The sequence below is a fragment of the Lepisosteus platostomus genome, unplaced genomic scaffold, assembly GCF_059453375.1.
Source record: "Lepisosteus platostomus isolate fLepPlt1 unplaced genomic scaffold, fLepPlt1.hap1 Scaffold_97_H1, whole genome shotgun sequence".
NCBI classification, from domain to species: domain Eukaryota; kingdom Metazoa; phylum Chordata; class Actinopteri; order Semionotiformes; family Lepisosteidae; genus Lepisosteus; species Lepisosteus platostomus.
Window position 1 is genome coordinate 63,981 of NW_028291709.1, and position 24,702 is coordinate 88,682.

At 43.7% G+C, this 24,702-nt stretch overlaps 4 non-coding genes across 4 annotated transcripts; 3 read left to right on the forward strand and 1 right to left on the reverse strand.

The window, feature by feature from the left end:
* The first annotated feature begins 149 nt into the window (after positions 1-149).
* Positions 150-231, forward strand: trnas-aga (transfer RNA serine (anticodon AGA)). Its single transcript has one exon. It is a non-coding gene; the product is annotated as a tRNA-Ser (tRNA).
* Positions 232-1,072: 841 nt separating this feature from the next.
* trnai-aau (transfer RNA isoleucine (anticodon AAU)) lies at positions 1,073-1,146 on the forward strand. Its single transcript has one exon. It is a non-coding gene; the product is annotated as a tRNA-Ile (tRNA).
* Positions 1,147-4,355: 3,209 nt separating this feature from the next.
* trnaq-uug (transfer RNA glutamine (anticodon UUG)) lies at positions 4,356-4,428 on the forward strand. The gene has a single exon. It is a non-coding gene; the product is annotated as a tRNA-Gln (tRNA).
* A 1,564-nt stretch (positions 4,429-5,992) lies between these two features.
* Positions 5,993-6,074, reverse strand: trnas-uga (transfer RNA serine (anticodon UGA)). The gene has a single exon. It is a non-coding gene; the product is annotated as a tRNA-Ser (tRNA).
* Between the last annotated feature and the right edge of the window lie 18,628 nt (positions 6,075-24,702).

Genomic DNA, 24,702 nt, shown 5'->3' on the forward strand with positions numbered 1-24,702 from the left:
CCTTAAGTCCTCTGAGGCGTGTCTGTCTGCAAGGCTTGTATTTTGGAAATGTTTTTTTGAAACGGAGAACGACTTTGAAATAGGCTTCCGCCGGCGCCTCGCGATCCAGGTAAGATTGTAGCAAGAACGCAGCGGCAGTGGGGCTTGCTGTAGTCGTGGCCGAGTGGTTAAGGTGATGGACTAGAAATCCATTGGGGTCTCCCCGCGCAGGTTCGAATCCTGCCGACTACGTTATCCGCCTCCAGTCGGTGTGTTTCGGCGCAAGCAAAGAAGCGCGCCTCTTTGCTGTTCCTGGTGGTTTTAAAACGCCCAATCGCTTGTACCCGCTGCCTTGGAAATAAGTTCTTCAGCGTCCGCGAATGGCATTTTGCAGCTGGAAGCAGATGTCGACGCGTTTTGCACAGAGCACCAAAAAAGCGTCTTTTTTGAAGGCCCAGGGACTGAGCATTGGTGGTTCAGTGGTAGAATTCTCGCCTGCCACGCGGGAGGGTCGGGTTCGATTCCCGGCCAATACAGTGGCTTTTGCAGCGAGCGGCTCCATCACTTGCATCCCCTTGCAACTCGCAACTCAAAAAACCCACTGAAGCTAAGCAGGTGAGCCAGGTCAGTACCCAGATGAGGGTGAGCTACAGGGAAAAACAAAGCTTCCAGCTGGAAGCGGTGTTAATGGTGCCGGCGGTGGGGCGCTCACCCTGAGGTCTGTGCGGGTCCCAATGCCCCAGTATAGTGACGGAGATGCTGTGTTGTAAAAGGGCGCTGTCTTTTGGATGAGATGTAAAACCGAGGTCACAGCGCTCTGTGGTCATTCAAAATGACCACCAAAACCTTTGACAAAAGCTCTTGGTAATTGATGGTCTTCAATAATGCTTCTCCTTTAGGTACATTTTAAATCAGCTGAAAAATGCTGTGAAATGGGGGGGCACTTCAGGCCAGTGTAGGATTTGGGTTACAAGAACCATGAAACTGCACGAGAAAGCCCGTACACTGAATTACACGGCTTTCTATTCAAAGGAGGACAAAAGAAATTCCCTGAGTTCGATTTTTTGCAGCACAGAGAGGAGCACTGTTGTGAGGCCGGTTAGCTCAGTTGGTTCGAGCGTGGTGCTAATAACGCCAAGGTCACGGGTTCGAGCCCCGTACTGGCCAGGTCCTTTTCTCCTCTCTTACCAAAGCTGTTAGGTTCCTTTCCGTGGTGAGAGGGGTTGTCATGCAACGCTGCCACATAGTGCCGACAGACAAGAGTGTTGCGGGAGAAGAGAAATGTGTTTGAAGATTTAAGAGTGTCTTAGGTGGAGCCAAAATCAAGTGTCACAAATACAAGTGGGAGGATTTCCAATGTTTAATATGGTAAAAATAAGTGGAAGTTATCTGCCGGTCCGGCACAGTCTGCCATGCTTTTGTCATATACTGTAAAGTGGTGTCGAACTGGAGCCTCACCATTTGCATATGTGAGGCTCCAGTTATACATCGAGTGTCACATTAAATGACAAAAATGAAGAGAGTTAAAGCAGCTGGAGAGGTTTTCTTACAACTTTTGAGCTGACACAGTTTTGGAAAATGTTTCCTTCACGCTGCACTGTACAACATAGGCAGCCAAGAGTCTCCAAAACAAAACAGAATTGACAGATAGGAGAAAATACCCACTCGTCCTGAAGTTCCCATAATCCAGCACTGAGCGTAAACAAAGTGTCTAAGTAGCGTGGGAATGCTAACCCTAACCCTAGCTGGAGTTTGAGCAATCCAGCACTGAGCGTAAAAAGATGAGTCAAAGTAACGTCTAATCGGGTTAGTTTCCTTAGAGCTGGTTCAGAGTTTGCTCAAGAGTTTACCTTTCACAGATGGGCAAAGAAGAAAGTTGGGGGTGCACGCTTCAAGGCGCCTTACAGCTGTAGGGAGTGATTCGAGACGATTGGTGGCGTGTGCTCGTTCCCATATACCGTACGCCCCGGGGTGCAGTGCTAGGATGACGTACAATACCGCTTGGGCACGTAACTGCGTTATATGCAAGTGCGGGACGTGAGGGTTTTCGTTTGTTCGTTTTGTTTTGCTCTGCTTTGCTTTGTTTCGTGGTCAAGAGGCGTAAGGTAAGTCGTAATCCAGGGAGAACACTGGTGGCAAACAGTCCGAGGTGAGAGGCGAGGTCCAAAGTCAAAAAGGCAGAAGGGGAGTCCAATATCCAGAATAAACGAGGTAATGGAAAAAACGCCAGGTAGAGCTCTCAAGGAATAGACTCAATACAGAGCAGCGGGAAGCAGGTAAAGATGGTAAAAATAGCACTGTGTACCGCACGGTGGAGTGTGTGCAGGTGGGTTAACTCGTGCGGCAGCGTTTGTTAATAATCACCCCCTGCTGGTGCTGATTAGATCGCTTAAGAGTTGGTCTTAACTGCCTGGCGGTCATGACAAGCTCCTCTTCAAGCTGTGGTTTAGTTTTGCATTCATGTGTTTCTAGAGCAGTTATTTATGGGGGTGGGTGGGTCTTTCACAGAGGCTCAGGACAAATCCCCCGCATGAAAGTCTACTGTGTGCGTTCAGACAGTCACAGGTCAAGAGCCAGGCAGGAGGACAATGGACAGAAGAGCCAACGAGCTAAAAATAAAAGAACGAATATGAAAAAGCCACCATCTTTTTCTTTTTGACATATTCCGACATTCATGCAAGCCAAGACAAAGTTGCTCGTAGCTACTTGTGGATTCAAATACTCTATCGAGTGCTTTGATGAGTTTTTGCAATTTGATTGTCGTCCTGTCAGCCTGTTTCTGTTTTTTTTTTTCAATCTAGTGATGGAAAGTAAGAGGGAAATGATGGAGCAATCAATAACCGCTCCGGAAAAATGGCAGAAAGAAATGGCCCGTCACTAAGGACATTTGTGAAGCAGAGGAGTGACATCACCACAAAGGCGACTTATTCTGCTGATCGTTTTGGTGAATAATGATTGAGGCGCGTTAAGAGAAAGGTAGCTGCGTCAGCATGCTTAGGCTGCAAAGGATAAAGCAAAGATTTACTCCATGCTGAAAAGAGAAGAAAAGAAGCACAACGTTTCGGCTGTGGAGCCTTCTGCGCCATCTTCTTTAGCGATGGTGATGATGTTTACATTGGAAAAACTGAGACACGCATACCAGAGGAGCTTGAACCACCAACCTTTCAGTTAACAGCCAAATGCACTAACCGATTGCTCCACAGAGACTGACAGCCTTTTGTGCTCCCTACATTTGCAGGTTTATGGTCAAAGAAAACAATCGTTTGCGCTTCTTGTAGCCAGCAATATTTTTTCACTGACAACCAAGAAATTGATTTCATCTTTCACAAAATGTATGGATTTCTTCAAAAACAAGTTATTCCAGAAAGGAAATGAATTCTTGCATTAAACTGAACAAAGCTGTACATGTTTGTCTGAAATGATACATTTGGCACAACAAGACACGGAGAGAGGCACAGCTGGTATTCAGACCCAGGATCGCCTGCTTACTAGGCAGGCACTTTAAGCCACTAGGGAGCACCGCACTTTTACAGACACTTGGACACATCTGCGCTCGGTGTGCACTTAACAATCTCTGAGCCCGTTGCCACTTTCCCATTTAATAGCAGAACTGACGCCAAGAGAAATGATGAGAAATGGCATTTATCTGGCACTTCTCATGGAGCTCAATGCCCTTGACACCTCCCCAAGGCGACAGAGCTGTGCATTCTTTGGCGACAACATTTTTTCTTTTGTTTTATTTCTATACTTATTGATAGAAAAAAAAAACGATATGTCATGTACTGTAAGGGAAATGTCTCTTTTCATGGGGAAAGCTAGCACCAGCAAATGTTGTGTTTAGAAGAAGTGATTTAACATGACACGTGACCTAACATACCGGAGCAAAAGCTCACCCAGCAAGCCCTGCTTTACTTCTACAGGAGAGAAGTAGAGCCTGCAAGATGTTCAGCTGGGTAGCTATGTCAGCATGCCTCGGCTGCAAAGGAACAAGTAATAGGTTTATTGCATGCTGAAAAGAGAAGAAAGGAAACACAACGTTTCGGCCGTGAGGTCTTCTCACACCTGAAGAAGCCTCACACCTGTAAAAGGTTCCATGGTTTTTCTTTCTTCTCTTTTCAACATGGAATACACCTATTGTCTGCAAGATGTGACAATTTCACGGTGTTTTGGAAGAAAACCTTTTTTCTTTGAATTCAAAATCAATCGGAATTTCAGCACGACACATCAACACTTTTTCTGTTTTAAGGAGATGATATTTTAAACCTGATAAAAATAGTAGGAAACACAAGTTTCTTGCTGTGAAAATTTAGATGGGGAAGTGTACTACTGGTAGCAGTGTAGAGCTCTCTGTGGTGGAGTACAAGCACATGTTCTATGGGCCAGTGGCGTAATGGATAACGCGTCTGACTTTGGATCAGAAGATTGTAGGTTCGAGTCCTGCCTGGCTCGTGAGGCTTTTAAACCTCTCAGGTTCCTCGGTAACAGGTTGCCGTCATGTATGTGAACTATAGAAAAGCATTTGCCACAACCCGTAAATTAGCACGCAAGTGCGGGCTAGTTAACACAGAACTGTATGGAGATCATCTCCAGCTCCGAGCTCAATTGCAATGAAAAAACATGCAGAACAGAACTGGAGAGCAGCTGAATTTGTGCTCAGTAGGGTGGGGAGGACTCAGCGCTGCTATTGTTCTAATTGGCATGAACTGCAGGGGATCTGAATCAGAACATGTCAGTTAGTTCGATCATTGCGTCAATATGTAGGCCACGTTAATATAGAATTATTACTTTGTCTGTCTCGTCTTTGTATATAGCTGAATGTCCCTGACAATTTCATGTTAGTTTTTAAGAACGACATTGGTGCTAATATATACATATATAGCATATAAGGAACACGTAAAAGTTTAGTCCATGCTGAAAAGATAAGAAAACCGCCACAACGTTTCATCTTGGAATAAATCTTTACTTGTTGTTTTGCAGCCTACCCATTCTGACCTAACTCCTCCCTTGAAATTCCCTAACAGATAAGGGTACGTAACGGCTCATGCGATGCTCAGTAGCAATTTTTCCCAAAACAAACAAGAACAGCAGCTGAGGGTTTGAGTTTGAACATGCACTTTATTAAAGCAGCTTTTATTTCCATTGATAAATGCTAGATATTCCTACAGAGATTCTCCAGGTGAGTAAGCGATTCCTGTTTCTGTTTCTATTTCTGTTTCATATATATATACAGTATGTATATATATATGTTACATGTGTCTCTGCAATAGTATAAATGTGTTATACACTATCAGGGGCTGCTTTTTTGTGCACCTCATCTACAGCAAGGGTTTTTTTTTTCATTTATGTTTGTGGACCTTCACCATTTGAGGAAGTGAGTTAGATAAGAAAGTTACAGGTATGGTGAGCAATGACTGACAAAGGCACGTACTGCGTATTCCTTACAAAAGTGTAAGCAATTTGTTCTAAAAAACACCGGCTAAAGTACAACATCGTTAGCAATCTTATTACTTAAACAGAATTAACATCAATAAACTGTAAGGTGCTGGTACATGCGAGTAGATTTGATCTTCTATTAAACAAAAATGCAATTACAGCTCTAAAAAGGTCAACCTAGACTTCTGTAACAGATCTGTTCAGGTCATCGCTGTTCCTCTGACCTTGTGAGTCTTTGGAATTTTAAAAGTGTATTTTGCTTGCCTTTCATGTGGTCTGTGTACAAGTCACTGTGGCGTATGCGGTCCTACACAGCCTTGCCTTAGACGTGACGAGCCTCCGCTATGTTGCAATGGAGAAAGGTTCAGTACGGAGCTGCCGAGAAAATTCAGCTGGAAAGCTCGTTGCAGAAAAGCATCGTTATCTGTGTCTATCTGCAGAGCGTCCTTCGTGGGTGCTGAAGATTCGATTTCACAGGCTGCAGGTCCAGGCGATTTAGAGTGTTAAAGGTCCCAGCGAAAACGAAACGGCGCTGGTCCTTTTACACGCACGCACGCACGCAACCAAATGCAAAGGACGCCGTAGTCGGCAGGATTTGAACCTGCGCGGGGAGACCCCAACGGATTTCAAGTCCGTCACCTTAACCACTCGGCCACGACTACAGCGAGCGCCACGGCCGCTGCCTTCTTGCTACAATCGAACAGGGAGTGCGAGGCGGCGGCGGCGGCGGAGGCAACTTTTTTCAAGTTCGCTCTCCGTTTAAGAAACCTTTTACGCTATACGTGCAAGCACACACACACACCTCAGAGGACTTAAGGGTGGCTTCAAGTTGGAATGATAAAGTCTCCCCGTTCGGACATGAAAACAGAACGTTCTTAGACAGAAAGCAATCAACAACAGAGACATGTGGACGACGATTTCAGTCACTGCACTTTGAATAGCATTTTTACTCCAGTTACAGGAGATGCACCAATGGCCCTTGACCTACGCTCTTACCAATGCCTTGAACATTCAAACAAAACAGCCCTCAAGTCCTGCGGTTTAATATAACGCTGTTACGTATCGAGGCAGTATTTGACTCCGTCCTACCGTTGAGACACGGGGCGTACAGATGCAGCTATTCAAAACAAGCGGGCGATACCACATTATTTTGCGGTGCGCTTTACGCAGTCTACCACGAGTTACCGTAAATTCTCCTATAAAACCGCAAAAAAATAATAGTATCCGGAATTACTGCAAGGTGGAGCTAATAAAGCTCAACCTCTCATGTTTGAGCTGTCGCCATCAAAGTCTTTAACGAAGATATTACTAATAGTATTAATAATGAATGACCTTGGACAAGCTGTAAACTCAAAGTAGTGCCCTGGTCCACATTCTTTTTTTCATTGACCGTCTTTGTAAAAGTAACACCACAGCATTTCGCAATCACGCATTTGTTTCCAATCATGCAAAGTACAGTAATTTTTGAGAATCTCCGATTCACCATGCCTTTCACATGCTCATTAAAGAGATTGATTTAGGAACATAAACATATTACTGTATGCAAACTGTACTGTATACAGTATGTATATGTACATGTATATTTAATGTCTTTACTGTGCCCGTTTAAGCATTGAATATTTATATGGAATTTTACCACTGAAGGGAAATCTTAGTACCTGAGCATAAAAAGAATAGGAGCATACTGTAACACGTGTGAAGGCCATAAACAATATTAATTTTGGAACTTAAACATACAGTATATGGCTGGTCTCGGTACTTTAAAGAAAACATACACACCAGTATTCCATTTCTCCCTAAACATTTTAAGCATCGAAGTCTTTAACTAACGTGATACTGGAGTCAACAAGCTCCGGTACAAGAATTTGATTAAAAGGGACTATAATATGGAATCGCGTATTTAAAGAAATTAATAACGATATAATTATACTCATGTACCGCAACACAAGAATTGTTACATAATGTTTTGTAGGGCTTTTTCGACACTCTTTGTGTGACCTTGCTGGTGGTGCTGTGGGTTAGCTTCCTGACTCCCAAATCACATGTTGTGTGTTTGAATCCTGCTGGAGCCGTTACTTTTTTTTTTAATAAACATTTTTTTTTAAAAAATACAATGTTTCCCTGGCTCAGAGATTAAATAAAACTTCACTCGCACCAAACAAATTTATATTTCTAATTATCACAACATGATCAAATTTAAGTCATTTTAATAACAATGAATAGTCACCTAGGCATTACAATATAAACATTTATATTGATTTAAAACCCATAAATAAAGCTGATACTGTTTAGACTTTTAATTATTTAAAACTGTATTACAGCAACACAATGCACAATGCAACGTAATAATAATAATAATAATCATAATAATAATTGCTTACATTTATATAGCACTTTTCTGGACACTCCACTCAAAGTGCTTTACAGGCAATGGGGACTCCCCACCAATGTGCAGCATCCACACATAAATCGCTATCTTTGTCTTCCGTGTAATAATGTTCACCTCTCTGTCCAGCAATTTAACAATAGTAATAATAATGAACTTTATTGTATATGGCGCCTTAAAAGCTGGCTCCTCAAAGCGCTTTACAGGATAAAAACAATAACAACAATACTGTTAGGCTGGGCAAACGATTTTTTTAAAAGAAATACAAAATGAGATATAATGATGTGTTCCGGCTTAGACATTAATGAAGAGCATAACACGTGGGTGGCCAGCGGGAGTGCTGGCTGTGACGGATTAAACCGGTTTCACAGGTATTTTCACAGTAGAAGGGGACCAGATTTCCAGCGAAAGACACCTTCCCCCCTACAAAACCAAGGAAGTACAGTACTTACTAGTTAAGAAAGCTAGGCTCCTCAACAAAATCGCTTTAACATGCTAATGCGTTGGTGTAACAGTCCGGGCGTGGCAAGCTTCTAATGTCAACCCGACTATGGCGAAAGGAACCCTTCTTTTATTGGAAGACAATGAACATATTCTAGTCCTAAATGAATTAATAGCAAACATGGTTTACATAAAAGACATTTTTCCAAGAAAGTTTAGCCATTGTCACTAATGAAACCACTAAATAAAGACATAAATAAAGAAATCCCCTGGTGCAACATTCACAGGTTAGACAGGAGGTTCAGCTGGACGCTGAGACTACTGCGCTGTGGACACACCTGATCCCAGATGCCGATTCCCTCTGCTGTGACCCAGGGAACCTGCAGTCAGGTAACATTATTTCTCACAACTACCAGGTGAGATTGAGATTGAGTGAGTGAGATTGACCTGATTGTTCCTGCCTCAACGGCAGGGTTGCCAATACACCCAGTCCCCCAGAAGGGACAGGGAATGAAAGCCGAGCCGGTTTTATTACAGCCACCAGCTCAGTTTGTCAGTCTGAGTCTGACCAACAGTGGTTCAGCACCAACCACTGGAGCTGGATGGGCAAGCCACCCGACTGTGAGTGCAGAACATGGAAAAGGGGGGTGTCAGAATCCCCGCCTGCACTGACATGGGCCTGGTGGGTGATGGTGAGTTCAAAGACAGTGAACTAGCTATCCCAGTGCTGGGGCAGCTCCCTGAACCCCTAGAGAGGGAAGGGGGGAGCGAGCAGGTGTCTTACACCCACGCCCAGCGAACGATTGTAAACATGCCGATAGAGGGATTCCTCAATCAGGAAGTGTGCAGGGTGGACCTGAACAGTGAGAATGGAGTAACAATCCCAGATCACTCAGGTGCTCCAGATGACCACTAAGCCAAGGGTCAGGCATGCTCCACCGCTGCACCACCCCCTGCAGGGTTCCTAGAGCACAGGCATGAACAAATTGAAAAAGCAGATGTCCTGGAAATGGAGGAGCAGCATCAGCAGCTGCGTCAGATCTCCTCAGATTTCCAGGATGTTGGTGCCCAAGATGCCACATGGCATACTGAGAAAGAGACCATGTACATGCTGCGCCAACTTAGAAAGGCAACAGTCACTCAGAAGGAGATGACTGGGATCAGCCACCTGAAAAGACTTTTGGGAGGACTGATTGCTGCCGCCACTGTTGTGTGTTTGCTATTTCTGATAGGTTTGCATGCTACTGGCCCCAAGGAGGCCATAGTACAGCATGGTAACTTGACACTGTACGGTCTGGAACCAGACAACATAAGACCAAACTTGAGGTCGTGGATGCCTTCAGGTGCCACACTATTGAATTGGAGAGAAATCCAAGAAACAGTAAGCCCTCAGGAGGTACAGGTAGTTAGTTTGCTTTAATGGAACAAACCTCCAAACCACCCTGGCAGGTGCCCAACACAGGTCTCATGGTTCATCAGGGGGGCTGGGAACAGGAACCGGTGTTATTGTAACACTGCTGATGGGAAGCTGGATCATGACTGACAATGTACTCTGAATGCTGTACTCTTACATCAAGAAGTACTCCGGGTAGCACAAATGAGTCAAAGGTAGCATGTCAAAAGAAAGGAAGTTACTTCTTCCCCAAATATCTGCCTACAGAGGTATCAGATACTGACAGTGAACTTCCTGATTTGTAATGCCTAGACTGAGATGATGTCTCCTACCGTGTTTATACATACTCCAGATGTTATTAATCCTGTTTGTTCCCAATGCTGGTTCCGGTATGAATTCTCGAGGAGAAATGTGGACATTTAAGGTTAATGTTCTAATGACAGGGGACATCACTTAACTCTGTTTTGTTTTGAAGGCAACAACGCCTCAGGACCTCGTGGCCTTCAAAAAGGGGGGATTTGTAGAGGCAATGCTTGTTAATAAGACAGAAATAAGTGTTGCTGTGCTTTCCCAAATGAGGCCCCATCTCTCTCTTCATCTCTGTGGTGCAGCCACAGAGAAACTATTCATGCAGGCTGATTTAAAGATGTTTTCTTTTGATAAGGGACAGCTCCCAAATGGGGATGCACTTAGCTAAGCCTGGCTATCATGATCAATGGACATCCATTGGCGCCTATCTGTCTAGGGAGTGCCAGATGGACATCTGGATTGCATTCCTAGGTGTCAGGAGTAAGTGACTCATATCTCACCTTGATCAACCAGTCAGGGACTGGTAGGGCAATGTAACCCATGTGGGACTCTGATGCCCATTAAACTTTCAGCCAATGACAAGCCGAAGTTCCTCCAGGTAAAAACAGGCAACAGAGAGCCTGGAGAAGGAGAACTAGTAGGACTATTCCAGTAGGAGAATTCTAAGGAGAATTCCAGGGGTGCAAGACAATTCCATGGCAGGACGGCCCAGGAGCAGAAGGCTCCCAAGGGCAGGACATTCTCACAGCACGCCTCCTGACCATCCTGAGACTCAGCCCGGACAACCACGGAACGGCCAGTGTGTCCGAGTGCCAGTACTTTCCTCTGTTCTAAGAGTCGAGAGTGGAGGTTGCCATGAGTAACCAGAGGATCCACCCGAGGTTAGCATCAGCAGCAAGCCTCGTGAACAGGTCGGATCTGTGGACAGCTGAATCACTAATCAGAACAAGCGCTTCATCAGGAACGAACCGGTCCTCTTCCTGACCTGCTGGGACCCACAGTCATCTTTTCTCCTGTGCATAAACTTTGCTAGTTAAAGCCAACACTAACTAGCCGGTCAGTGAGCATCAGCAGCGCACTGTCGCAAACCGCACAGCACAACCTGGCACCAAGCCAGACAGCGCGGATTGGACAGCAACAAGCCTGCAACTGCTTCTTTGAGTCTGCAGGAGATCTGAATCCCCAGAGACTGGATGAGTATTCAACTTCAATGCATTACAGCTCGAGAATTCAATTGTCATCCCAACCAGTTGATACCAATTTAATTCCTAAGAGTTATGTACTTGTTTTGAGTATCCAATGTAGAAGTTATAACCAAGTTCATTTACGAAACGGTCTAAATGAATGATATACTGAACATATGTCCTCTTGATATATGTAACTCTTTGTAACTGACTGAATATATACCTTTTGTATTCTGATAACCCTCTTGATAAGATCTGTTAGGTTTACATGCATATTCTATTTATTAATAAATGTATCCTCGTGTATTAGTACCTATGTGTGTGCGTTGTTTGAGTTATATCGCATGGTTGGATTCTAAGGCCATCCAAAGAATCATTTTATGATTTACTGCTACAATTAATAATTGTCCCAGTTAATGCCCAAACCCTACAGAACTGGTGCCTTCAGAGAGCACGCTACAATCTATACAAGTACGATTCTAGAAATGCTCACCAGATTACGTTTTAAGAAGGAACTGCGCCTCAGGTTCCGCCGAGATCTTAACTCGGATGGCAGGATTCAGAGTCCGGAGTGCGGACTGATGGCGCACGGAGGGTCCATATACTGTGGATCCCTCAGTGATCTTCCGCGTGTTTAAACCGCCAGCGTGTGACTCCCCTGTCCCCGTGACCTCATTGCTCTGCTCTCTCCTCTGTGCAGCCGAACCCGATTCACGGTAAAGTGAAAACAAATATGCCATCAACGTGAGATTTACTCTGGAGCGAGGATAGATGTTACCTTTTTATCATTGATCAGGATGTATGTGATGTGGCGACTAGGTTCAATTTTGTATCCTCTTTAAAAGATTAAGGACTGGGGTGAGCGTGATTTACCACCCTTTCAGCTAAGAACCCGACGTGCGCACCGTTGAAGCTGCATAGACTTGGTCGTTTAACTCTTCTCCATTAGCAGGGTTAAGGTTAAAGAAAAAAAACATTGCTGACTTCTTTTTTTTTGCCAGCCGCTAGCGCTGATTAGCAAGGTTTGTATTTCATGTTTTGCAAGTTGCATCCATTTTAAGAAAAACAAGTCGCGTTAAAGACAGGAAATGAATACTTGCATTTAATTAAGTCTAGCCGTAGGCGGTTGTCCATAATGACCAGTTCTGTTCGAGAAGACAGAACAAAAAAAGGCACCGCTGGGATTTGGACCAAGGATCTCCTGTTTACTAGACAGGCGCTTTAACCAACTAAGCCACGGCGCCCCGGGAGTGTTGTCCTTTTGCAGCCACTTGGACACACCACTCAGACACATCTGCATTCGGTGTGTGCTCCGCCTGCTCGCTGAGCAAGTTGCCACCTTTACATACAATAGCAACATCGACACCAAGAGAAAGGATGACAAATGGCTTTTATCTGGAACTTTTCATGTCCAAGGAGCTCAATGTGCTTTCTGTGTACAACAGGGCCACTGAACTCCACACTGGCCACTGAACCACAGCAGTGGCTTGCTGGCTTGACATCTCCCAAGGAAAATGTTGAAATCGCATGTGGAACAGGAAAATGACCCTCGAGTACGAGGGAGAAAAAAGAAAAAGATCATCTGGAGCGAGCCAACCCATGTCCGGACAGCCCAGTTTCGCCGACGAGGTGGCCTAGTGGTTAAGGCGATGAACTGCTAATCCATTGTGCTCTGCACGTGTGGGTTTGAATCCCATCCTCGTCGCTCTCCATATCTAACTCGTGTGCCTGTTCAACGTTGGCCCTCCTGTCGTTTGCTCCGGTACTAGAGCCTTACATTTCCTAGCGGTGACTAAACATGGTATGGTAGGCTAACGTCGGTATCGAGCAGTAACAGTATTTACGTGCTGCTGCTGCCAAGTGCCCCTGGGTTGAGACCACGTTTTCACTTACTTGCAGCACGAATGGAGAAAGAGATTTTTGACAGTCTCTCGAGAGACTGCGCTAGGTGTTTAGGGATAGACTTTGTCAGTTCCCCCTGGGATGATGGCCTCTCAAATAGTTTGTGATTCCTCTAGACCTTTATACAGAAGAAGCCTGCTTCGTGGCTTAAATCCAAGCTAAGGAAACGAGTTAGAGGTCTGATGCAGAACTGCGAATTCAATGAAGGGGAACACTACAGTACATTGCACTGTATGTGTGAGGAAAGCTGCCCCCTTCGGTCCCTTGTCGACCGAACAGAGGACTGTAAAGGATACCGCCAAGAAACTTAAGGATGCTGGTTGGAATCCAGCTCCAAAGAAGCCCCTTTGGGTGTTATGTCATCAAAAAGTAAGAACAGCGAATCTCCCTTTGATCAAAAGCGCAACAGAACTGTTTTCCGTGGAGCAGGTTTCAGACCCGTAGACCTGTTTTATTTGTAGGGCAGGGCGCATTCCTAAACGCGAATCTCCTGTTTTAGAAATGCTTTGGGCGGCGTGAAGTGAAAATAAGAAATGGGCTCCAGATGCGCATGGAAGCAATCAAGTGTTTGATCTGAGCTGTTTCAAAGACTGCTCAAGAGTTTTCCTTTCACAGAGGCGCAACAATTAATGATGGGGGTGCACCCTTCAATGCGCCTTACGACTCTAGGGAGCGATTGAGACGATTCGTAGCTTGTGCTCATTTCCCTCTATTCCCCGTGTTGCAGTGGTAGGATGGCGTAAATTACTGCTTCGACACGAAATGGCATTATAATCAAGTGCAGGAGCTGAGGGCTTTTGTTTTGTTTCGTTTTCCATGGCGTTCGTAAGCGCGCAAAACAAAGGCAATTCCTGCGTCTAACAGGAATGTAAATGCATTTGAAAGTGCAGTATGGTGCAGCTTGTAAAATCCTTGACCACATTTGTGGTTTGTTGATGTTTTTTCTGTCTGCCAAAGTTGCATTTTGACATCCGGACGGGGAGACTTTATCATTTCAACGTGAAGCCAGCCTTAAACCCTCTGAGGTGTGACTGTCTGCCGGCACGTATTTTGTCAAAGGTATTTATTTTTTTTTAACGGAGAGCGACTTTGAAAACGTATCCGCAGCCACCTCGCACTCCGTGTTAGATTATAGGAGGAATGCGGCGGGAGTGAGCTCGCTTTTGTCGTGGCCGAGTGGTTAAGGCGATGGACTTGAAATCTGCTGGGGACTCCCCGCGCAGGTTCGAAACCTGCCTACTCTGGCGTCTGCCGCACGTCACCTTGTCCCTGTGCCTGTACTATAAAAACGCTAAATCGCTTGGACCCGCTGCCATGGAAAGCAATCCTTCAGATAACCACACATCTTGGGTTAGGACCTCTGGTGCTCTACGTATGCCTTTGAAAACCTAATGAATAAAGCTGAAAGAACCGACACGATATGTGGGTGCTCGTAAAGAACTGTTAACAGCAAGGGTTTCAGTGGGTTAACTGAGGAGAAGGCGTGATCGCTAATTGTTGACTTTGTATTTGGTGTTAGAAACACTCTTACTGTGCATGACGTGCAACAAATGTAGCCACAGAAATTGCATCACGCTATCATGTATGCTATTGCAGACACCAACGTTGCCTAGATAGAAAACCGAAATAGCCGTGGGTTTGCTTTCTGGTCTGAAGGATCTCTCTTCGAATCTCAATCATTTGTCAATGGAAGTAAAAGGCGCTGCAATATGATACGTTCTGAATCAAACCTGCAGCTGTTGTTCGACCTGCAGCTGTTGTTTATTTCTTGACTAATTACAACTGAGTGTCGCATGAGCAGTTACGTAAACTTGTCTGGTATATTTGAACACAAATGCCGTTCTTCAATTAAAACTAACAGTACATTGTCAGGGACATTCAGTTCTATACAAACAAGAGACAGACAAGAGAATATTTCTACCTTTCATGTGGACTACGTGTTGACTTACTGATCTGAATAATTGAAAAGTTCGGGTCATAGCCGATGCAGTGCGTGCTAATTAGAACAGCAAAGCTGAGCTCTCAGCACCGTACTGAGCCCAGGTGTTTTTCTAAAGCTGTCAGGTGCAGTTCATTTACATGAAGGAAATCTCTTACTGAGTACGATTACAATGCAGTAAGTAGCACAGACTACTTAGGGGAGTAGCCCGATGCGTTTAAAAACGACCTGAGCCAGACAGCAGTCGAACCTGCAATCTCCTGAACCGTAGTCAAACGCTTTATCCATTGCGCCACTGGCCCTCGTGTGACACTGCAGGACTGTAACCCAGTGAGATCAGCACTGCAACTAGTAAAATACCCCCGGTCCATTCTTTTCCAAAAGTGAGAAACACCTGTTTACTACATTTTGTCTGTTTTAAAACCATATCTTTTTAAACCAAACCAAGAGTTTGTCTTTTGCACTGATATTCTGATTCATTTCGATTTCAAAGAAAAAAAAACATTATCTTCCAAAGCATCATAAAATTGTCCCTTCTTCCAGACTCTACTTCTCTCTTGTAGTAGTACAGCAGACCTTTCCAGGTGAGCAGATCACAGAGTCCGTAATGAGCTTCCTCCATCAAGCAAAGTACCTGAACATGACTCTGTCTTCATAAAAGCGCCCCTGTAATAAAGAAATTAAATCCGAAATCAAGAGGGCAGTTGCCTACTGAAGTTCAAGAAGTCATCAATTTTAAACTAGCAACACATTAAAGGCTGCATCTATACAAGTACGATTCTAGAAATGCTCACCAGATTACGTTTTAAGAAGGAACTGTGCCTCAGGTTCCGCCGAGATCTTAACTCGGATGGCAGGATTCAGAGCCCGGACTGTGGACTGATGGCGCACGGAGGGTCCACATACTGTGGATCCCGCAGTGATCTTCCGTGTGTTCAAACCGCCAGCGTGTGACTCCCCTGTCCCCGTGACCTCATTACTCTACTCTCGCCTCTGTGCAGCCGAGCCCGACTCATGGTAAAGTGGAAAAAAATATGCCCTCAACGTGAGATTTACTCTGGAGCGAGGATAGATGTTACCTTTTTATCGTTGAACAGGATGTATGTGATGTGGCAACTAGGTTCAATTTTGATTCCTGCGGCGATTCCTGTGTCTACCACTAATGTAAGAGCTATTTCAAGTGTGGCGTGGTGCGGCTTTTCAAATGCTCAACAGGATGACTTTGCATGCACGCGTGCTTTCATGCAGTCGTTTGTGCAACCATGTCTGCTTACGTGCAAACGGGCGTGGTTTCATGTATGCAAAAAACTTTCCTGGGCTCTTCTGAAGCACATAAAATTATTTGGAGATATACATTTGTCTTGTTTTCCTCTTAGGCTCTAGAATTGATAACTTTTTTTTCATTTTTGGCCTTTTTCTTCGTTTTCCAGAAAGTGGTTGCAAGCTTGATATCATGCGAAGAAACTTCAGGATTCGGGGATCAGTCAATGGATTTTGTTCAGAGTTGGATTGTTGCTCTCTGTGGACCAAGAGATGTTGTTCTATAATGTTTTTTTTTTCAAATTTAAAAATATCATTTTTTCATGGAGCTTTGAAGGGGATGGATTCACCCTCCTTTAGCCAGGACAGAGCTCCAGGAGCCTGGGTAGGATTCTAGCTTTCTCCCCTTGCAGGCACCTGGCACAGAAGACATCATTTTTTTCCTTAAAATATTTTTTTTTTGTGTTCCTTGTTGTTCCAAACTTAATTTTAATCACTTTTAATTAGAGATTTTATTAAAAATAGTGCAAAAAATGACTAATTTCACAAAAAATAATGTAATATAAAATGGTTGTTTTTAACTTATTGTAGTGTTTTAGAAACTACTATGTCTTCAAAAATGGTTGTTTTTCACTCCTAGGAATGAAAGCTGTTGTTATATGATGTTTATTTTCAAATTTTGAAAAAATCAAAGGATTCTAGCTTTCTCCCCTTGCAGGCATCGGACACAGAGAACCTCATGGTTTTCCTAAAAATCATTTGTTATGTTCCCTGGTGTTCCAAACTTAGTTTTAATCAATTTTAATTTGTTATTATGTTAAAAACAGGGTAATAAATTTCTAATTGGACTATAAATAATGTCTTATTGTCTGCTATAAAACTGATGTTTTCAACTCTATTGTAGAGATTCTAGAATCAACTAATAGAGAATTGAAATAAAAAAGGGCATGAGAAGACATTACCAACAACGACCACAAGATGGAGATATTGTCTAGAAATTACCAACAACGACCACAAGATAGAGATATTGTCCAAAGAGGCAAGAAGGGCAAAGCTGCGATAAGGTAAAATCATTAAAAGAGATTGCTGTCAGAATGCACATCCGTATCCCAAACAGAATCTCTAGTAAAATATGATAATTTGTGAAACTGGCAAATGAGTGTCTGCTACAATATGATTGCTACATATCTGCATTTGTTGGTTTTTAAGGAGTAAGAGTGCAAGGGGTTTATACCTGCGATCCAGTGTGTTGAAGTATTTCACAACACTACCCCTAGCACATCTGGAAATAAATCCTCAAAATGATTATTGCCCTGGGGATGTACCAAAAAATCAGTGAGCATATATATATATATCACTGTGTTGAAGCTAGAGACACAGAATAACTGCAAACACATCCTAAATACAGTGTTCCTGCACCTTTGACCTCATCCAGAATGTATCGTTTTTTGAAAGGGATTGCTGTCAGAATGCACAACTGAATCCCAAACAGAATCTCTAGTCAAATATGATCATTTGTGAAACAGGCAAATGAGTCTCTCAGGTGCCCATTGCTCATTTTCAGACACAATTATGCAATACTTTCACCATGCGTTGAGCAATAGGGATTAAAGATACCAGAGGTAAGGTTTAAAAGTGATTCTGAGGTGCAACACATCAGCGATACAGCTAGGCATCTGAAATGTGGGGTTTGAGAGCCCTTCAGGGAACACCGTACCCTAAAGGTACCAGAAGTCCACTAGTATAAGCATTAAGTCACTGTCACCCCTGTTACAATGTGATTGCTACATATCTTCATTTCTTTGGTTTTTAAGGAGTAAGAGTGCAGGGGGTCTAAATCTGCGATCCAGTGTGTTGAAGTATTTCACAACACTACCTGTAGCCCATCTGGAAATAAATCCTCATTCTGATTGTTGCCCTGGGCATGTACCAATAAATCACTGAGCATATATATATAGCACTGTGTTGAAGCTAGAGACCTGTATGTAATAATATGAGTCTAAAATGTTATTTTCAGATATATTAATGTAATAAATGATTGCTTATGCTTTATAAACAAATCTAATTAAAATAAAAGCTTAAGTTTTGTATTTATCTTGTACCATAGAACATGATTTTCTTTGTATTTCAAGCCCACAAAGTGTCCAAATGACGCACTACATGATATAAGGAAGATTATCACATGCATATCGGTATTATCTTTCTTACGAAAATGCATTCCTTTCATTACCTTTTACTTTTTAAAATGAACTCAAATTGTGTATAATGTAATAATTTAAATAGAATAGATTCTAATAATATAATGATCCAGTGTGTTGCACTACTTCACTGCTTCACTGCTCTATGCCGTCTGGAAATAAATCCTCAGACTGCTTACTGCCCTGGGCATGTACCAATAAATTACAGGAGCACATCTAAATATCACTGCGTTGAAGCAGGGGACACACAATCACTGCAAACACATCCTAAATACAGTGTTCCAGCACCACTGATCTCATCCAGAACGTATCATTTCTTGAAAGGGATTGCTGTCCGAATGCACATCTGAATCCCATACAGAATCTCTAGTAAAATATGATCATTTGTGAAACAGGTAAATGACTGTCTCAGGGGCCCATTCCTCATTCTCAAGACACATGTATGCAGTACGTACACCATGCATTGAACAATAGGGATTAAAGACACCACAGGTAAGGTTAGAAGTCATTCTGACTATATTCTAAAATATTGGACTCATATTCTTATGATGGCAGACATGATGCTGCGTTTTAAGCCGGGGTTAATGGACATTATATGACTGTCAATTCTGTTTTGTTTTGGAGACTCTTGGCTGATTATGTGGTACAGTGCAGCGTGAAGGAAACATTTTCCAAAACTGTGTCAGCTCAAAAGTTGTAAGAGAACCTCTCCAGCTGCTTTAACTCTCTTCATTTTTGTCATTTAATTGTCTGTTGGCACTATGTAGCAGCGTTGCATGACAACCCATCTCACCTGGACCGTACAGGGCTCGAACCCACAACCTTGGCGTCACTAGCACCACGCTCTAACCCACTGAGCTAACCGGCCTCACGACAGTGGTCCTCTCTGTGCTGCAAAAAATCGAACTCAGGGAATTTCTTTTGTCCTCCTTTGAATAGAAAGCTGTGTAATTCAGTGTACGGGCTTTCTCATGCAGTTTCATGGTTCTTGTAACCCAAATCCTACACTGGCCTGAAGTGCCCCCCCATTTCACAGCATTTTTCAGCTGATTTAAAATGAACCTAAAGGAGGAGCATTATTGAAGACCATCAATTACCAAGAGCTTTTGTCAAAGGTTTTGGTGGTCATTTTTAATGACCACAGAGCGCTGTGACCTCGGTTTTACATCTCATCCAAAGGACAGCACCCTTTTACAACACAGCGTCTCCGTCACTATGCTGGGGCATTGGAACCCGCACAGACCTCAGGGTGAGCTCCCCCCCGCCGGCACTGTTACGTCCCAGTGTGTGTTATGTGTGTTTTTCTGTTATGTCCACACTGCTGACCCTTGATTGTTCGCCCTTCCCCATTGGCCAACCATCACACCACTGTTTCAATATGATGTCATCATCAATCAGCCTTCAGCCAATCAGAACACATTTTATTCACTATATAACATGGAGGCTTTCAGAAAGAAAAGGCCTTTCGTTTGACTTCGGTCCCGTTCGGTTTTGGTTTTCGCTTCGCTTCGCTTCGCTTCGCTTCTTGTTATTGCTTCGGCTTCGTTTGTTGGTTTGTTTTGCTTTGTTTTTGTGTATTTTCGTATAGCTTCGGCTTTGTTGTTTTGTTGGTTTTACGTTAGTTTCTTTGTACTTTCGTTTGTTTGTGTGTTCATCCTTGATTTGTCTTTACCTTGCCCAAGTGTTACATGTTCAACTTATGTGTTCTTTTGTACCCTGTCCTGTTGATTACTCTTGTTTTTCCTTATTTGTATTCCTGGTTCACTTGTGTTTTTGTGTGAACTTTTGTATATAAGGTTAGTTTAGGTTGTTGGGTACACTTACACACTTAGTTAATTTTGTATTAGTACACTAGTTTAGTACGGGTGAGTGCCATTTGTCTTGTATGGTTTTGGGTAGTCAGTGCAGGTTAACTAGGGTGTTGAAGACGCAGAAGACCGTGTGTTTCTGGTTTTCTTTTGTTGTCGGATTAGCTTTCCCTCACTGTCCCAGCCAGCTCCATTTTGTTTGTTATTTTCTTTTCTTTGGCACCACTCTAGTTCCTTACCCTTATCACGCTTCCTAGTCCCTCACCAAAACCCATCTGCTTCCAAAAGAATTATCCTAAATGTTACACCCCTTTTCCCCTGGACACTTGGGGTCGTAACATTATTGGGGGTCGTCCGGGATATCAAATTCCCGTCCTAAGGATTTTTTTTTGTGTTGCAGAATTTTGGTGTTGGTACAGGATTTTGATTTGTGGATTGTGTTTTGGCAAGGTACTGTAGTTATGGCTACTTTTGATTTGCGAAAGTTTGTGGAGGAACCTTCCTTTGAGCAGCTGGATAAGTGTAGGAAGGACGAATTGCTCCAAATTGCTGATTACTTCCAGATTCAGGTTTCGACGCAAGCTCTTAAAAGGGACGTCAAGAGAGCTGTGATGGATAGGTTGGTAGAGTTAGAGGTCATTGCATTAACGAGCAGGTACGCCGGTTCTCCTGGGGCTGGTGCTAAACCTGCTATGGTGGTGGAAGAACAGGACGAGGTGCAGGGGGTGGCTGAAGACTTAGTGGAGGCTGAGGTCAAGGCCACCTTGCCTCCCTTTGAACCGTTCTCTCCGGTCTCCACCGGGTCAAAAAGCAATACTCGTCTGAAAGTTCATTTGGCCCGCTTGCACATGGAGGCGCAGGAAAAAGCCCAAGTACGCCAGGCAGAATTTGAATTGCGCCTTGCAATTCGTAAGATGGAGATCGAGGCGGAGAAAGAGGTTAAGCTCCGACAGCTTGAGCTAGAAGCACGAAAGAATGCTCCTGCTGTGCAGCCGACCCACTCCGAGGCCTCTAGCGTGTCTCCTTTGCAAGATCCACTCTCTACCACCTTTGATGTAAGTAAGCACATTGCTTTAGTTCCTCTGTTTAGGGAGACGGAAGTTGATTCGTACTTTGGTGCATTCGAGCGAATTGCCACATCACTTCGTTGGCCTAAGGAGGTTTGGTCACTGCTTTTGCAGTGTAGATTAGTGGGCAAAGCTCAGGAAGTTTGTTCTACACTTTCTTTAGAAGAAAGTTTGAATTACAATACTGTGAAAGCTGCTATCTTACGGGCTTATGAATTAGTTCCTGAGGCTTATAGACAACGCTTCAGAAATCATCGTAAAGTGTCAGACCAGACATTTGTTGAATTTGCTAGAGAGAAGGGCACTCTCTTTGATAAATGGGTTGTAGCCAGTAAAGTGAGTGACTTTAACTCATTGTGTGAGTTAATGCTCTTAGAGGAATTTAAGAACTGTTTGCCTGAACGCATTGTTGTGTATTTGAATGAGCAAAAAGTAACTACTTTATCGCAAGCCGCTGTTTTGGCAGATGAGTTCGTGCTCACTCATAAGAATGTTTTCATGTCTGTGCGTGCGGAGAAGACTTTGTCTACTCTAAGTTCCCAGTCTCAGTCTCCCCCAGTAAAAACTAGTTCCTCACGTTCTAAAGAGGAGCGTGAATGTTTTTATTGTCACAAGAGAGGTCATATAATTGCAGATTGTTTGGCCCTAAAACGTAAGCAGCAGCAACAGCAACAACCTAAGAGTGCTGGGTTTGTTAAGACTGTTTCCCGTTCTGCTATTCCTTTGTCTAGTGAAAACAGTCTCCCTGACCCTAGTTATGAACCATTTATTATGGAAGGATTCGTTTCGCTAACAGGTAAACCAGAAGACCAGAAAACAATTAAAATATTAAGAGATACTGGAGCAGCCCAGTCATTTATTGTTGTGGATGCACTGCCTTTATCTGATAAATCTTTCTGTGGTTCGAGTGTATTAGTTCAAGGCATCGAAATGGGTTTTATGAAAGTGCCTTTACACTGTGTACATCTACAATGTGGTTTAGTAACTGGATTTGTTAGAGTTGGGGTACGTCCTTCGCTACCTGTTAAAGGGGTAACTCTTATTCTTGGAAATGACCTGGCTGGGGGTAGAGTATAGCATATTGTTTGATTGGTTTTGTCTTCATTGTCCAAACATTAGATGTTTGTTTTTATGGGTGGGGGTGTTACGTCCCAGAGAGTGTTCTGTGTGTGTTTTTTCTGTTATGTCCACACTGTTGACCCTTGATTGTTCTCCCTTCCCCATTGGCCAACCATCACACCACTGTTTCAATATGATGTCATCATCAAACAGCCCTCAGCCAATCAGAACACATCTTATTCACTATATAACATGGAGGCTTTCAGAAAGAAGAGGCCTTTCGTTTGAATTCGGTCCCGTTCGGTTTTGGTTTTCGCTTTGCTTCGCTTTGCTTCTTGTTATTGCTTCGGCTTCGTTTGTTGGTTTGTTTTGCTTTGTGTTTGTGTATTTTCGTACAGCTTCGGCTTTGTTGTTTTGTTGGTTTACATTAGTTTCTTTGTACTTTCATTTGTTTGTGTGTTCTTCCTTGTTTTGTCATTCCCTTGCCCCAGTGTTACATGTTCAACTTTTGTGATCTTTTGTACCCTGCTCCTGTTTATTACTCTTGTTTTCCCTTATTTGTATTCCTGGTTCACTTGTGTTTTTGTGTGAACTTTTGTATATAAGGTTAGTTTAGGTTGTTGGGTACACTTTACACACTTAGTTGACTTTGTATTAGTACGCTAGTTTAGTACGGGTGAGTGCCATTTGTCTTGTATGGTTTTGGGTAGTCAGTGCAGGTTAGCTAGGGTGTTGAAGACGCCGAAGACCGTGTGTTTCGGGGTTTCTTTTGTAGTCAGATTAGCTTTCCCTCACTGTCCTAGCCAGCTCCATTTTGTTTATTTTCTTTTCTTTGGCACCACTCTAGTTCCTTACCCTTATCACGCTTCCTAGTCCCTCACCAGAATCCCCCTGCTTCCAAAAGAATTATCCTAAATGATACACCCCTTTACCCCTAGACACTTGGGGTCGTAACAGACCGCTAACTCGTTTCCTTAGCTTGGATTTAAGCCACGAAGCAGGCTTCTACTGTATAAACGTCTAGAGGAATCACAAACTATTTGAGAGGCCATCATCCCAGGGGGAACTGACAAAGTCTATGCCTAAACACCTAGCGCAGTCTCTCGAAAGACTGTCAAAAATCGATTTCTCCGTTTGCGTTGCAAGTAAGTGAAAACGCAATCTCAACCCAGAGCCACTTGGCAGCAGCGGAACGTAAATACTGTTACTGCTCGATACCGACGTTAGCCTACGCTCGATACCATGTTCAGCCACCGCTAGAAAATGTTCGGCTCTAGTACCGGAGCAAACGACAGGAGGGCCAATGTCGAACGGGCACACGTGTCAGACATGGAGAGCGACTAGGATGGGATTCGAACTCATGCGTGCAAAGCACAGTGGATTAACAGTCCATTGCCATCGCCTCGTCAAGGAAACTGGGCTGTCCGGACATGAGTTGGCGCGCTCCAGATGATCTTTTTCTTTTTTTTCCCTCGTACTCGAGGGTCATTTTCCTGTTCCACATGCGATTTCAACATATTCCTTGGGAGATGTCAAGCCAGCAAGCCACTGCTGTGCTTCAGTGGCCAGTGTGGAGTTCAGTGGCCCTGTTGTACACAGAAAGCACATTGAGCTCCTTGGACATGAAAAGTTCCAGATAAAAGCCATTTGTCATCCTTTCTCTTGGTGTCGATGTTGCTATTGTATGTAAAGGTGGCAACTTGCTCAGCGAGCAGGCGGAGCACACACCGAATGCAGATGTGTCTGAGTGGTGTGTCCAAGTGGCTGCAAAAGGACGGCACTCCTGGGGCACCGTGGCTTAGTTGGTTAAAGCGCCTGCCTAGTAAACAGGAGATGCTGGGTGAGCCTGGGTGATTCTCGATGATTGCAAGCCATACAGCCTCCGCCATGCTTCCCAGGTGGGATGAGGTTTTGGAGTTGGTATGCAGTGTTTTGTTATCTCCAAACATAACGCTGTGCACATTTACCAACAAGTTCAACCTTTGTCACGTCTGTCCACAGAACATTGTTCCAGGAGTTGCTGTGGAACATCCATGTGGTCTTTAGCAAACTTGAGAGGGGCAGGGTGGTTTTTTTGGGGGGGAGAGCAGTGGTTTCCTCCGTGGTGACCTCGCATGATCACCACTCCTGTTCAGATTTCTTCTTATGGTGGACTCATGAACACAGACGTAAGACAAAGTCAACCACCTGTTCGCTAGATCCCATCCCCACTCAGCTAGTCAAAGATTCCCTTGAAGGACTGGCAGGACCTATAATTAGTATGATGAATGCATCGCTTGCGTCAGGCGTTGTACCTGATCAATTTAAGGTAGCGGTTGTTAGACCGCTCCTTAAGAAGTCAAAT